We start from the raw sequence: 16,243 nt of genomic DNA on the forward strand, positions 1-16,243 counted from the left end.
CGGGGTCACTTTGACCCGGCACGTGCCGCTGTGCCACGCCCACCTCGGGACTCGATCGTGAAGCCAGCGCTGAAGCGGTCTCATATGTAACAGGCCGAGCGGCGTTACTGCGGCTGCCATATGCCCCAGGAGCCTCTGAAATTGTTTCAGTGGAACCGCTGTCCTGCCTCGAAAAGACCTGAGGCAGGTGAGCACTGACTGGACGCGTTCCTCTGTGAGGAGGGGGGAGGGGGAGAGACGAGGAACGAGGCCCTGACTCCTCGTATGCTGGTCTCTGCGCCTCCGGGCCCAGCTGCAGACCGGAGCGACGCAGCCGAGGCTGCGTCACTACTATTTGCAAGCTGGGGAGAGGGGAACGGGAGTGGTGCAGCTCGGGGGCGGCACGCACTGCCATTCTGACCCTCTCGGACGGAGGAAACTGGTCTTATTATACTGCCAGTCTCGACCGTGAGGGGAACGAGGGACGAGGCCCGGGGGCATAACCCAGCGAGAGACGAGAGTGACAAGGCCGTAGCCCTCACTGCCATCTGAGCGCTGGGGCCCGTGAACGACTCAGAGGAAGTGGACTGCTCAAACTTTGGGTACCGCTGTATCAGCGGAAAGGAAAAGAAAAATTCTCCACCCGGCCCTCCCCCGGGGGAAGGAGTGGTGATGACACGCACTCCCAGAGAGCAGATCGTCACACACTCTGGGTCGCTCCTCTCAGGGTTGCTTCCCTTCGCTGGGGGAAACAAACTCTGAGCGGGCTGGTTTTGAGGCGCTTCTGGACCACCAGTGTGGACATCGTCTAACCGAGAGCCAGCGCTGTGACTAATCACGGTCAGTCACTAAGCACAGCTCAACCCCGAGTTAGAACTACGCACGTGCAGTGGTAGTGAGAGAGGAAAAATTTCTGCAGATTTAGGCATGTTTGGCTTGACATATTGGCACCAAAATGCTTGCATACTGCCAAAATTCTTCACACACATCCAGGCACTTTAGAACAGCCCAGGAAAGTGTGGCTGTTAAGTCTGAATCTTCAGCATGAGAACACACCATTATAGTAGGAACTCAGCATCATTTCAGAGTATAACAGCCCTCTCTCCGATGTAGCGATCGACATCTGTCCCTCCCTGGGGCCCCGAATGAAATGCTTGGTCCCTCATGAGAAGGACCAGAATCCCATCCGAAAGCCTCGACGGCACACGGCACGCTGAGTGGCTCAAACCTTTACGAGAAAGGGGAGACGAACAACGTGCCGACGTGGTCATGCACTCCTGAGAGAACATGAACCACCCACGAATGCAGTCTCAACACACTGATTAGGCATGTGAAACAGTGATCGTGGCCATCAACCAGGCATGCAAGATAGTGAACGTGGCCATCGCTTCGATGACACACGGCACGCTGGGCGCTCAAGCCTTCAGGCAGGGCGAACAACGTGCCGACGTGGTCATGCTCTCATAAGAAAGCATAAACCACCCACGAACACAGTCTCAGCATGTTTGCGATGCGCTAGAGGAGTGAGTGGTTCGTGCTCACTGAAACCCTCAGATCACCAATGTTATTCACCAAAGTAGCCCTGCTCTGGTGCACCAGAAGAGAAACTAGATCGGGAAATAAGCAAAGGGACTCACCTCATAGAGGCACGCGAGTCTTGATCTTGACCGCGCATCTTGAGCGCCTAATGACGCGCGCTGGGTTGCCGTGACAACCCGCGCTGTCAGCCGGCGCTCGACTGCAAACGGCACGCTGAGCGGCTCAAACCTTTACGAGAAAGGGGAGACGAACAACGTGCCGACGTGGTCATGCACTCCTGAGAGAACATGAACCACCCACGAACGTAGTCTCACACACTGATTAGGCATGTGAAACAATGAACGTGGCCGTCAAATAAGGACAGAAAACGATCGCATCCAGAAACACACGAGTGAAACGTCATCCTGAAAAGGACGCGATCTTCACTCGTGTTGCTCTTTCAGGAAGAAAGTACTCTCTCTATCGTGCTGAAGCACACAGGGACCCAACGCGGCAACACAGCGGGGAAACTGCAAGCCCGCTGTGCGCACTCAACCGTTTACCAGCTGTGAAAACAGCTTTTGAATTAACAGCATATAGACGCAGCCGGCAGACAGGAAACCGTGCGGTCGCTGAAACGCCATCTATCACCAACACAGAGAGATCCCCTCCCGAAACAGCAGACTCGTAGCCGTAAGAAAAATACAATCTTAAAGCTCCCTCACTCAGAGAGGACACAATCGCTCGGCTCCGAAGCTAAAAGCATTGCGCAATGTTTACTTCCGCCTTTTATACCCGCGCTGGTAGGCGGGTCGCGGAATGCAAATCTTGCATGCCAATTTTCATTGGCTCGTTTTAATTCACTCGAAGGCAATTGCTCTCCCTAGCGTGATCCCAATTCGTCAGGGAACTCCCCCGACGACACGTCGGAGTTCCCAGGACGAAAGGGAACAACAATTCGCCTTAGATCTTCAAAATAAGTGAAAGTGAACTAGAACGTTCAAACTGTCAACTGTTAACAAGTGTATTCTATGCCAAAGATTGTTTCAGTAAGTGATTTGAACCAAATAATTTATGTGGGAATTATTGGAACAAAACACATTTAAAAATTGACACTTAAAGCTACATTCATCAAGATCATACACTGAAACCGACACTATGCTCCGACAGAACAACATAAATCAGCCGGTTTTAGAAAAAAAACCTGCGCTTCTACCTCCACCTAGAGCCTGCTATTTGTTTTGCAAAAATCCACTGCTCCCGGTTCTTCTGGTCCAATTAGCGCAGGGCTGTGTGAGATCTGACCGTCAATCACAGTTCGTGCACAAGCCACAGATCCCCCCCTCCCCCCTCGCGCACGTTACAATATACACGCACTGACGAGCACGAACTCGATTGGAGGGTGCTCTGTGGTAGTGAGGGAGGGGCATGAGAGTTGTACACATTCAAAATTCAAAAAAGTCCCCTCAATCTGCCAGACTTGCCGACTGCAGCTTTAACTCTTTAAAGGAGCCCTATGTAATAATGTGGCCAAAACTGGTACTGCAATCACTTTCAAATTACTGTAGAGCGGTGTATCCCCTCTCCCTCCTCCCTGACTCGAGGTTGCCAGATAGGCTGCAGGATACAATAGGAACGTAGGCTGCTACAAGAAGCTTTTTCTGTTAATTATGTTTATGCTTCAAATGAGAGATGTTTTGCAAAGTAATTATATATCGCAAAAGTTTACTTATGGCGATTAGCCAAATATAATCGTAAAGATGTACGCTCGTATGTGACAGTACATTGTTAGAACAGTAGCTGTTAGTCTTACTTGTAACGGTAGGTATCTGTCATTAACGTAAGTACAAGCACAAGCCTCTGTCACTGTGTGTAACCGATATCAAAGATACAGCTATTCATTTAGCTGACGCTAAAAGTTAAAGCGACCAGCTGTATTTTTTACTTGCTCTGCTGCAGTACACGTCCATAACGCTAAAATATGTGATGTGAAAGATTACGTGTCAATTCTATTATTTTTGGCTGTAGAACTTGCATGATAAACAATAATGCTAATGTTGTTTTCCTCAGCGTCTCATCATAATGACAGAGAAACGGGCTCTGATAATGCATTGCTAATATTAGTAATGACGACTCGCTGTTTTTACTACCTAAACAATTCCTTACCTTTTCAATTCGATGACCCACCTCCTCCATATGAGCTAACGTAAGGTTACTTTGCACGAACATGCATAGCTTTGTTCGACTATCATGAATATTTGAAATGTCCATTTACATCAAGTACAGGTTAGCCAAACATAGGTGAATCTTACCTGTCCAGGAGAAAATTAGCAACGTTGGCGTCTGTCTTCAAATTCTTCTCCGTTTTCAGCCGTCTCCATCTTTCAAAGGCACCTCCTATACAGATCCTTGTTTTATTTCGGACTTTGTCACTTAGTATTTCGGATTCATAACGAGTTTTTTGGGGTTTTTCAACGTTAGACATTTTTTTTATCCGATTCCGACACGTTTGTAGCTGCAGCTGTGCTAACTAGCAAAGCTGGCAACCCGGATGCCGCAACACTACTGACTTCGTGATTGGTAGATTGGTGGAGGTGGAGGGTGGCGCATCAGACCAAAACACAACATCAACATCAGTTGAGGGCTGCAACTTTTTTTTTCAAATGACAATATCCTGGCCGGACTACTGTTGTCAGTGATATAAGTATTTGAAATGAACATGATTTCTTAAAGGGGACCTATTATGCCCCTTTTCACAAGATGTAAAATAAGTCTCTGATGTCCCCAGAGTGTGTATGTGAAGTTTTAGCTCAAAATACCCAACAGATGATTTTCTACAGCATGTTTAAATTGTCACTTTTTGAGGGTCAGAAAAACGCACCGTTTTAGTGTGTATCCCTTTAAATGCAAATGAGCAGCTGGTGCTGGCCCAGAGGGCGGAGCCTCACAAGCTCGCAGGACGTGTGTCAGGACAATCTCTCATCTCACGGAATGATAATATAATTTACATTTACATTTATCTGACGCTTTTATCCAAAGCAATTGTTATATGTCAGAGGTGGCACACCTCTGGAGGAACTAGGGGTTAAGTGTCTTGCTCAGGGACACATTGGTGTCTCACAGTGGATTCGAACCCAGGTCTCTCACACCAAAAGCATGTGTCTTATCCACTGCGCCATCACCACCATCATATCAAAACATAAACTCTCAGTAGCCGTGTTCATTTCGACCCGGAGACGGACAATAATGCCCACAGAGCCAGATAATATGCTGTATGTAGACTGAACAGGTATAGTCTAGTTTAATTACAGTTATAACTTGTTTTTCCATCTTTCCTTTATCCACTATTAGTACAAGCCTGTTGTAGCGGACCGCGTCCGAATGTAAAAATATACTGATGAGTTCAATGAAGTTTATTGTACATCACACAAAAGATGAAGTGTCAATTTCACTCTAGAAAATCACTGTAAGAGCTGCACTGTAACGTTATAAGTAGTCCGCATTAAAGTATTATTCATAAACTCTCTCCCTCTTCCTTTCATTATTATCAACATACACAGCGAAGTACAAAAAACACTTGTTACAACTAACAGTAAACAAATATTATACACACCTTTTCATGGGATGCTTAATAAACTGGTAAACTGTATATCCGTAAAACAACTCCTATGAACTATAATAAAGTGTGCGCTCTCACTTTCATAACTGCCATGATCAATAATGTTAGGCCTATCGCTCCAGTAAATAAACAGAGCTATGTGGATTAATACACCCAGCTTGGGAGACATTCTCGTCAGTGCAGCAATGGCGGATGTGTACAACTCTCAACTCGCTGTGAACTCGATCAGTGCGGTTCTATGTTAGAACGGCAGTGTCTGTCAACACTCGTGGGCGGGGCCTGTGGCTTTAGTGACGTCACTAAAGCCACATTCTGAAAACAGGTCGTTGGGAGACACTGCTTATGATTTATGGGGATTTAAAAAAAGGAGTGGGTGGATTTTTATCACTGCTGGGTGGTTGTGTACACACACTGCCATCACACATTTATGTCTAAACACCATGCAAAAGTGAATTTTGCATAATAGGTCCCCTTTAATGTCTAGTGACATATCAGGGCCATTTTATGATTAATTGAAATACATTTCTTACATACAGCTCCTTTAAATAATTACCAACTCCAATTAATTTTTTTCTATAGTTTCTCATTTGCTTTGTTCAAACCTGACCTTATAACTTAAAAAAATGAAACTAAAATATCTGTGCATGGAACTGTGTCGCCGGCATTTGAATCGGACTTGTCAAGTATCATCGTAAACATAGTCTGTTATGTCTTAAAGGTCACATATTATGCCCCTTTTCACAAGATGTAAAATAAGTATCTGATGTCCCCAGAGTGTGTATGTGAAGTTTTAGCTCAAAATACCCAACAGATCATTTTTTACAGCATGTTTAAATTTTAATTTTTTGGTGCTCAGAAAAACGCGCTGTTTTAGTGTGTGTCCTTTAAATGCAAATGAGCACGGCACAGGGGGCGGAGCTTCAAGAGCTTGCACTCAGTCTCAGGACAATTTCATCTCACAGAAAGAATGATGATAATAATATCAGCAACTCTCAGTAACGGTGTTCATTTCGACCCGGAGTCGGACAATAATGCCTACAGAGTCAGAGTGCTGTATAGAGATGGAACAGGTATAGTTTAGTAGTTTAATTACGGTTATAACGTATTGTCATCTGCTTGTATGTATCCAATATTAATAGCCTACAAGGTCGCTGTTTCGGACCAGGTCCGAATGATGATCAAACTGATGAGTTTAATAAAGTTTATTGTACATAACACAAAACATGAAGTGTCAGTTTTACTTCGGAAACTCACCGTAAGAGCTGAGTAAACAGTAAGATATAAGAAGTGCGCAAGTACATAAACGAATTTCGGTAGAGTTGAGGGAGCATTTTCTTTAAAAACAAAATAATTCCACCTCGTCTTCAGCGGCTGCCTCAGATTTTCGGGATTTCAACACCTACAACGCTGGGAGACATTAGGCTTGTTTGAGATGAGCAAAATCTGCGCAGAACCGATCACCGGTGTTCAGCGCGTAATGCATGCCGGTTAGAAATGTGTCCGAGTGTGGTCCGCCTTGCTCTGATGTCATCCTGACGTGTGTCAAAAAACTCTCACGAGCGCAAGGCACACTTGTCGGATTCTGCAGTCGCGCGCAGTTGCTCTCCACCGACTGCACTGATCAAAAGCATGATGGGAAACGACTTGCTGACGACACAGCTTAATGTTGATTGGTTTAAACAACCGTGATGTATTGTTCTCTTTTAAAATGTTTGATTTTAAAACTCGGATATCATGTTTTATGTGTGTTATGTGTGAATATTCCCAAACTCTCGGACAGTGCGATCTCTATGGGTTATGCAATGTCATTTTATTATATAAAAAAAACAACAGACACACACACAAAAACACATAGCCTATGTCTGTATTAAAGGAAAAATTATTGATAAACTTATTTGGAATGGAATTAAAAAACAAGTACTTTGAGTGTCTTGTTCATATTTATTTTCATAAAAAAGCAACAGAACTTGAATTACATCCAGTTTATTAGCAACACTGTGCACGAGCGTGAATCCCATGAATCCTGCGATATCCATCATTGATCACACAGGTGTCAGATCCAATGCGAAAAGCGAGAACTCTCCGGCTTGCCTGCGCTTTTTTCACTCCTCTAACTGCAGCCGCCTACTCTCGACTACATTTCAGGCGAGGCAAGGCGCATCGAAAAACAAACCTATTCTTGTCAGTGCAGCAGCTGTGAACTTGATCAGGGCGGGTCTATGTTAGAACGGCAGTGTCTGTCAACACTCGTGGGCGGGGCCTGTACTTAGTGACGTCACTAAAACAGCATTCTGAAAACAGGCCGTTGGGAGACACTGCTGATGATTTATGGGGATTAATAAAAAAGGAGTGAGTGGATTTTTATCACTATTGGGTGGTTGTGTACACACACTGCCAACACACATTTATGTCCAAACAGCATGCAAAAGTGAATTTTGCATAATATGGGACCTTTAAGTGAATGTAAACAGTACTTTTAAAGTTTTTCAGGTAGGTCCAACAGTAGTTTTCAGGTGCAGAAATTGAATAAAGTAACCAAATGTAAAATAACACTGCATATAATCTTCACTGTAAAAATTAAATAAAGGTTAATCCTTATTAAAGTGTAGCAAATTAGCTCTAAAAATTAATAATCAATCATAACTTGTTATAATTGATTATGAATATGAAATGAAGAGGTTCGATGATAGACTAATTTTCACATGGATGTGAAACGCAGCAGGCAGTCGTTCCGAACTGTATAAGCTGACACTTAGTTGAACAGATACACCAAGCAGGGTTTAAACTTCACTTATTTACTGAAGAGCTGGTAGATTTACATATGGGGTATGTGTGTGTGGTTCTATAAAAAAATTAAACAAAGAAATGAACATTAGCATACATAAACATTATACATAACAAACATTATTAACAGCATTCAATCTACATACAAACACATTAAGGAAGTACTATTATACAGAATAATTATTCTAAACATCGCCACAAGAAGGCACTGATAGCACATAAATGCGTTCAACTATGCATGCCATATGCTCAAGATTAGACGCTGATCATCGCGTGATAATCATCATCTCCAAAGTAACCGTACTACCAATAATAACATAATGTCTAATATAACACAGGCAGATTTATGCTAATCAGTTACCGCTCACGCTGATGAACATAGACTAACAGTTTCTGAATACCAATTGAACAAACATGGAAATATGAACTTACTTGGCATGGACGCACACAGCGACTCAATGTATATGTATACCAGCTGAATAATCGTCGAACACTACAGATTAACTATACTGAAACTATCGAGCATTTCCACTAACATTTGCAATGCATCACAGTTCACAGTTCGCCTCAGCACGGATGTCACTATAGCAACCTTGTGTGCTGTGATTGGTCGAAATCAGTAAGTCCTACCCTTGACATCTACACTGGCTGTCCGGACCCGCCCATCGGCGCCTGGAAACACCTGGGTGATCCTGCCTACTGGCCAGAGAGCACAAGGAAGTTGGGGGTCGACGATCATGACCACATCTCCACTCTGCAATGACTTCTTCTCGGTCCTCCACTTCTGGCGAGCTTGGAGACTAGGTAAGTAGTACTTGAGGAAATGTCTCCAAAAATGGTCGGCCAGCAGTTGGCTGTGGCGCCAGCGTCTGCGACTCAGGATCTCGGACTCTTGGTAGACTACCTGAGGTAAGGATGCGTCTCGACGGCCGATTATGAAGCAGTATGGGGTTATTGGATCGGGGTCAGCAACGTCCGAGGAGGTATACCCAAGGGGCTTTGAGTTGAGAATACCTCCAACCTCGACTAGAACTGTTCTTAGGACTTCCTCAGTGACAGTCTGAGCCCCGATGGTCACTCTGAGGGCTGTTTTGATCGAGCGGATCTCTCTCTCCCAGCAACCGTCGAAGTGCGGGGCGCCCAGCGGGTTGTAAACAAACTTTATCTGCTGGCTGGCGAGGTGACTCTGTAGCTTATCTTGAAAGGTAGCGAAAGAGTCATCTAATTCCCGTTCTCCTCCCTTAAAGTTGGTGCCTTGGTCGCTCAATAACTCATACGGCTTCCCTCGGCATGCACTGAACCGCCGTAGAGACATCAAGAACTTATCAGAGTTCATACTAGTGAGAAGATCGAGATAGACTGCCCTGGTGGTCATACACTTGAAGATTATGCCTTTTCTCGTTACGACGGCCGATCTTAATTATGAAAGGGCCGAAACAGTCCATGCCAGTCGAGTAGACATTTCTGGACGACCTTTCCATTTTCTACACTCTGTACACTGGCGCTGGTGTCGGCGGACAGCTTCTCGACCTCTCAGAATCCAGTATGTCCTTCTGATCTCTGTGAACAGTCTCTCTGTTCCGGGGTGACACAGTCTCTCATCATAATCCTTGATAATTAGCTCTGTAGTAGGATGTCAAGGGTCGGGGACCACTGGATGAGCAACATCCGCTTCTAGTACTTCACAGTGTCGGAGACGGCCTCCTACACAAATCAATGCAGCAGCTGCATCAAGCTCAGGAGAGAGTGAAACCAATCTGCTTGAGGCTGATACTGGTTTGTCGGACTTCAGAAGTTTCAACTCATCGGGAAAGGACTCTGACTGAGCTTGGCAAATGACTACTTGTTGAACGTCTCTTTGGAGATCATCACTGGAGGAGTAGGCCGCCCCGTGAAGCTCCTGCCCATTGGCATTCAGACACTCTGACAGCGTGTTATAGTGAGGTGACTGAAGTGAGTGTGCAGTTGTGGTCACTAACCCAGAGAAGGCTGACTGTCTTAACTCACTGCTTGGCTCTTCAAACGACAGAGGGGGCTGCCCAGGCCAATTATCCAGTGGCAGCTTGAGGAAAGCCGGTCCCTGGCTCCACCGGCTCCCTGTAGCAAGGTCACGTAGAGGCTTGCCTCGAGTGATGTCATCCGCTGGATTATCTGCGGATCTGACATAGCGCCAGCTGGCTGAAGCTGTTATATCTTGGATCTCCGCCACCCGTGTTCCTACGAACACCTTGTAGCGACATGAGCTGGAAGTAAGCCATGTGAGCACGGTGGTGGAGTCTGACCAGAGCGTGATGGAGTGAATGGGAATTGTAAGCTTTGTAGTCAGGAGTTGGGAGAGTTGTGCTCCAGTAAGAGTGGCACACAGCTCTAAGCGGGGTATAGATTGCTGCTTGCAGGGCGCAACGTCGGATCTGGCGGCGATAAAGATGACTTCTACTTGACCTTCTTTGTCTTGTGTCCGCAGATAGGCCATGGAACCATATGCCTGCTCAGATGCATCACAGAAAACGTGGATGTCGTACATACAGGACGGGTGATCCATCTGTGAGCTGACATAGCATCGAGGTAAGGATATCTTCTCTATTCCACTCAACTCTTTCTCCCACTCGCACCATGAAGTAAGGAGTTCCTCAGGTAACTGCGGATCATCCCAGTCACACTTCTTATCCCATAATTGCTGTACCAATATCTTTGCCCGGATGGTCTAAGGGATAATATAACCAAGGGGGTCATATTGGCTGGCCAATACATGGTAGATGCTGCGCATTGTCACAGTGAAGCAACGGCTAGCTCTGTGCTTGTAACATAGGGTGTCAGACCGAAAATGCCAGTGTAATCCGAGCGTAGACTCATGGACGTCTTGTTGGCCTTGACTAAGCCAGAGATCGCAGGTATTGGATCTAGACTCAGAAGGGAGGTGAGTAATCACTGACGCGCAATTGCTGGCCCATTGTCGAAGCTCAAAGCCTCCAGTGGTTAAGAGAGAACATAGTTGATCAACTAGGTCTCGAGCCTCTCGGGGGGAGTGAAGACTATGTAGACAATTATCAACATAGAATGATCTCTCGATTACCTCTCTGACTGGGCTACCGGATGCTCTCGGAAGCGGAGCAGAACTGCTAGCAATGATGAGCCTAGCTTGGGTCCTGGAAGAAGGAACTTGTTAAGACTGTGACCTTCATATTGGAAGTAGCAGTTATAGACGACCCGATTCTTGTTATTATGTTGCACCATATGCTGGGGAATGTACCATGACTCTGCAGAGCTCACCACTTCCCTCTGTTTCAGCTTGGCTATGTAACCTGTCTCCTTCAGCCTAGTGATCTCCGCCTGGTAGGCCGAAGCCTGATCTGGATTCTTAAGCAGTCTCCTCTCGACACTCCTAAGCTGAGGGAGAACGGCTTCTTTGGCCATGGTTAGCTGTGGCATGCTCTGACTCCTCAGCAGCGGCGTAGCATACCGCATAGTCCCTTCCACCTCCACTCTCACAGTCTTCTCCTGCAAGAGCCTAATAGCTTCTTGGTCTAGCTTGGATCTCCTCACCACCTTGCTGCGGTACGTAAACACATCCATCTGCCATAATCTCTCTACGTGAGCAAACAGATCTGCATTAGGGATGACAGAGGTAAAGAAGCACTGGTGTGTGTTAATCTCACGACGAATCTCATGGGCAGGACCTTGAAGAGTCCATTCTAAGCGGGTCTTAACTGCACCGGGTCCACCTGGTGGGCCTAACCGGACTGGTTCAACAGACGTAATGAGGTGTGGGCAATCTGACCCTATCAGCAACATCGGCTGCACTTTATCCATCTGCTGCAACGGAAGGCCTGTTAGGTGTCGATACCTCTTCTTTAAGAAAGCCACTGAGTAGGTGTGTTCAGCAAGACCTAGTTTTTCAGCTGTAAAGACATGTTGGATGAGGTATTTCTGGTGGGGATGAGACACAGATGATACTGTGAAAGAAACGGCCGCCCCATGAAGCACATGCTGATCCTGTCTGACTGTCCTCAGAATCAGGTCTTCTGGTTGTCCGTTGAGATTCAGCTGCTGTGCGGCTGCTTGAACGAGGATAGTCCTTTCAGACCCGTCATCAAGCACTGCATATGTCTCTAACGATGCATCTCCATTCGTGATGATCACCTTACTCACCTTTAACATTACTCTACGGCTACTGACAGAACAGTCAATGTACAGGATGTCTTTCGTGGTACTCACAAGACAGGAGTTCTCTGGGGGTTGGAGCGTTGTACTGACAGTCGCAGCTTTATCGTTCAGATCATGCAATATAAGGAGGTGTTTCCTGTTGCAGGTCTTGCACAAAGCTTTCAGTGTGCATCTGAAAGCGTGATGATTGTGGCCGGATCTCCAACAACGATTATTCTTACGAATCTAGGCCTCTTTCTGGTCCCTAGTTAACTCTTTGAAGTTGTGGCATCCATTAAGGAAATGACTGGCATTATCACAATAAGGGCAGTAGGCACGTAACTTCTCTTGATACCTGGCGGAGCTGGGCCGGGACTCTGGAGCGGACACTCTGCGTTCACTGCCTGCAGCAGGCTTCTCTGTACCCATCAGGAAACTTGTAGATCTCCCAGGAGGCTTGGGGTTGTAACGACCCTCTCGCTTCTTAATAGCTAAAGGTGGAGCATAAGTAGCTGTCTTGGCAGTGTCGTCTTGGACCTGGAGCTCAAACTCTAACCAGTATGCAAAGTCGATGAGGGTGCGGACTGTGATCCTAGATGGGTGGACATATCTCTTAAAGCTGATCTGGAGCTCGTGGGGAAGCTTCCCTGAAGTCTGGACACGTGTGAGCCGCATTCTAACTCAGATGCTCCCTCAGACCCCAACTGCTCCATTATACTCACCAATGAGAGTACACGGAGGGCCAAGAACTTGAATGGAAAATCCATTTGCAAAGTGATGTTCTAACACCTAGCTCCTGTAAAGTATTAATCAACTTCACAGGAACGATGGTGTTGAACGCAGAGCTAAAGTCCACAAAGAGGACACGTGCATATGTAGATTTAAACTCCAGATGTTGAAGAATAGAGTGCAAACAAAGTGAAACTGCGTCATCAACACTCCTATTTGCTCTATAAGCAAATTGGTGGGGGTCAAGTGAAATACTGGATAGGTGTTTACATATCAGACGCTCAAACACTTTCATAATGACAGAGGTTAAGGCCACAATCATTAAGACACGAGATTCTATTTTTCTTTGGAACTGGGATGATCACAGCAGATTTAAAACAAGCAGGCACAATACCAATTTGAAGAGACCAGTTAAAGATAAAAGTGAGGACAGAGGTTAATTGATCAGCACAGTGTCTTAAAGTAGCAGTCATTACGCCATCAGGCCCCGCCGCCTTCCTGATATTCTGCTGGCGGAGCAAGATTCTAACCTCGTGCTCAGAGATAGTGGGTGAAGGGTCCCCCTGCTCTCTATAGCAGGGGGAGGCAGGTGACTTCCACTGTCAAAGCGACAGTAGAAGTCATTAAGCCTCCCAGAAAGAGAGGGGTCACTAACTGGAGCATGGTGTTTGATTTTATAATCAGTAATGTCCTGCAGCCCACGCCAAACACCTTTAATGTCATTTGCATGTAATTTATTTTCAAGCTTAGCTTTATAGGAAGCCTTGGATTTCAACACAGCTCGCCGAAATTCATACTTCAGTAATTTGTATTGAACCATATCACCACTCTTAAAAGCAGCCTGTTTTTTCTTACATAGCTCTCTCACTTCATTATTAAACCAGGGCTTACTATTATTAAAGACATAAAAAGCTCTTACAGGAATACAAACATCCTCACAGAATTGAATATAGGATGTGACGGTATCAGTAAAGATGTTAATATCCTGACCATCAGACCAAAAGTTACTCCATACCGTGGAGTCTAAGCAGTCTTGTAATGTGTCTATGGCTTGTGGGGACCATTTCCTAAAAAGTTTGACAGTTGGTTTTGCCACTTTAAGTCTCTGGCGATATTTTGGAATAAGGAAGATAGTGTTGTGGTCGGACTCACCCAAAGGGGCCCTGGCCACAGCATGATATGCCTCAGGAATAAGAGAGTAGCATTGATCCAGTGTTTTATCCTTCCTAGTAGCGATCTGGATTTGGGGTTTGTATCCGGGGAGTGCTTTCCTCAGGGAGACATGGTTGAAATCTCCCAGCACAAACATAGCAGCGTCAGGATTATTGTTTTCTACCTCCGTGATATTATACACAAGTTGCTGCAGAGCCGCCGGAGCAGAGGCGTCCGGGGGAATATAAATAACCATCAGAACAACAGAAGAAAACTCACGAGGCAAGTAAAAGGGCTTACACATCACAGTAAGAGACTCCAACTCTGGAGAGCAGGTTTGTGACAAGTTTTTGCAGTCCGAACAGCAGTTGCTATTGATGTAGCAGCCAACTCCACCTCCACGTAGTTTTTGTGAACACGCAGTGCGGTCTGCACGGTGAAGAGAAAAACCGGCTAGTTGTAACATGGAGTCCGGGAATCTTTCAACCAACCAAGTCTCAGACAGGCAGATAGCGGCGGCGTCCTTAAAGTCTCTCTGTGTACGAATGAGCATAGAAAGTTCATCCATTTTGTTCGACAGGGAGCGGACATTGGAAAGAATCAGGCTTGGTAGAGCTGGGCGGTAGATGCGACGCCTAAGCCGGACAAGAGCGCCACCCCTCACACCCCGCTTCCGAGTCTTCCAGCATTGTTTAAGCCGCTCCTTATGTTGTTGGAAATCCGGCGGTAGATCGGGTAAAAAAACAGGGATGATATCCCGAACATGAAGTAATGCATATCTGTCATACTGAACAATACCGAGGCTGGGTTCTAGGAACGTACAGAACAACACCAAACAAACAAACAAAACAGAGAGTAGTACCGAGTCGCCATTGAGCGGCGCCATCTTGGATGTTTGCCTGTCACCTTCTAGTACGTAAGCGATATTTCGCAGCACCAGGTTGTGGGGTTGACCATACATCTACACAAGAGCTCGCACAGTGTCTGTATAGGGTCTCACAGAGTTACAGTAGGAATCTGCTACTAGTAGGGCCTCTTCTAGCTCTAAACTATCAGTCAGGATCTGATACTTAAAGCGTTCACTCGCACTCATCGGCAGAAGGTTCTCTAGCGCCATCCGTAATCTCGAAAACTGTCTGGGATCTGCTGCTGTCAGACGGGGGATGGTAGGCTTAGGGCCTCGGTATACCTGCTCATAAACATGCTGCATTTCTGCTCTAGGCGTCAGCTCTGGGCATGGAGTCTGGCAGAAGTCTCTATCACTTTGGTGACGGCTGATTCTGGCACTAGGCGTCTCGTCGTCATGCCGAAAACAGCTGTTACAGGCTGTGCTGAGTGGGCGTAGGACCTCTGAGAGGGGACAGGGCGACTCCTACCAGCATACGGGTGCTCTGGCCTGGGTAAAAACGTGAAGTCTCCCATCTGCTTTGTCAGCTGCTCACACTGGGCAGATCGATCTAGAGAAACCTCTCCAGCATACTCCGTAGGACCTCTCTGTCTATGGACAGACGGTGGCACATGGGTGCGAGGGGCTGGAACTGGCGTTACCGGTCGACCAGGAGTCCCTCTTCCTGTGGCTATCTGCTGGATCTCCTGCTTTAACGTGACATTCTCCGCCTGGAGCCCTCGCAGCGTGGACAGTATTGCAGGTAGGATCTGACTGCGAAGCTCATTGCTATCTCTTCTCATCTCAGACCACATAGATTTAATATCGAATAGCTGCTGGTCTTGGAGGCGGAGCTCATTATACTCTGGTGCCACATCTTCTGCTGGATCTGGCCATTCATCACATAGTAGTAGATTATCTGCATACGGTGACTGGCTCTCTGGAGAAGATGATCGTGACACACTCTCAGCTGTAGGTGGAAACAGAGGTAATGTTCTCTTCTTATTCGCTGAATCAGTAACTTGATAATCTGCTAGATGTGCAGGTAGCCTTATCTGTCGTCTAGGTCGAAAAAAAGGAGTATCTAGCTCAAAGTGGGATGTCATCTCTCTGCTGTGATTCACCCTCCGGCTCGAAGGACCATTTGAAATGAAGAGGTTCGATGATAGACTAATTTTCACATGGATGTGAAATGCAGCAGGCAGTCGGTCAGAACTGTATAAGCTGACACTTAGTTGAACAGACACACCAAGCAGGGTTTAAACTTCACTTATTTACTGAAGAGCTAGTAGATTTACAAATGGGTTATGTGTGTGTGGTTCTATAACAAATCAAACAAAGAAATAAACATTAGCATACTTAAACATTATACATAACAAACATTATTAACAGCATTCAGTCTACATACAAACACATTAAGGAAGTACTATTAT

At 46.0% G+C, this 16,243-nt stretch overlaps 1 protein-coding gene and 1 long non-coding RNA gene across 2 annotated transcripts in view; both read left to right on the forward strand.

Moving 5' to 3' along the window:
• Positions 1–16,243, forward strand: part of mrpl13 (mitochondrial ribosomal protein L13) — a 293,506-nt gene that overhangs the window by 155,120 nt on the left and 122,143 nt on the right. The gene's annotated exons all lie outside the window — the stretch shown is intronic.
• Positions 6,571–6,964, forward strand: LOC143713750 (uncharacterized). Its single transcript, XR_013195274.1, has 2 exons — positions 6,571–6,622; positions 6,705–6,964. It is a non-coding gene; the product is annotated as an uncharacterized LOC143713750 (long non-coding RNA).

Source organism: Siphateles boraxobius, unplaced genomic scaffold (genome assembly GCF_051911475.1).
Source record: "Siphateles boraxobius isolate OS27281-9 unplaced genomic scaffold, OSU_SipBor_1 12, whole genome shotgun sequence".
In the NCBI taxonomy this organism is placed as follows: Eukaryota; Metazoa; Chordata; class Actinopteri; order Cypriniformes; family Leuciscidae; genus Siphateles; species Siphateles boraxobius.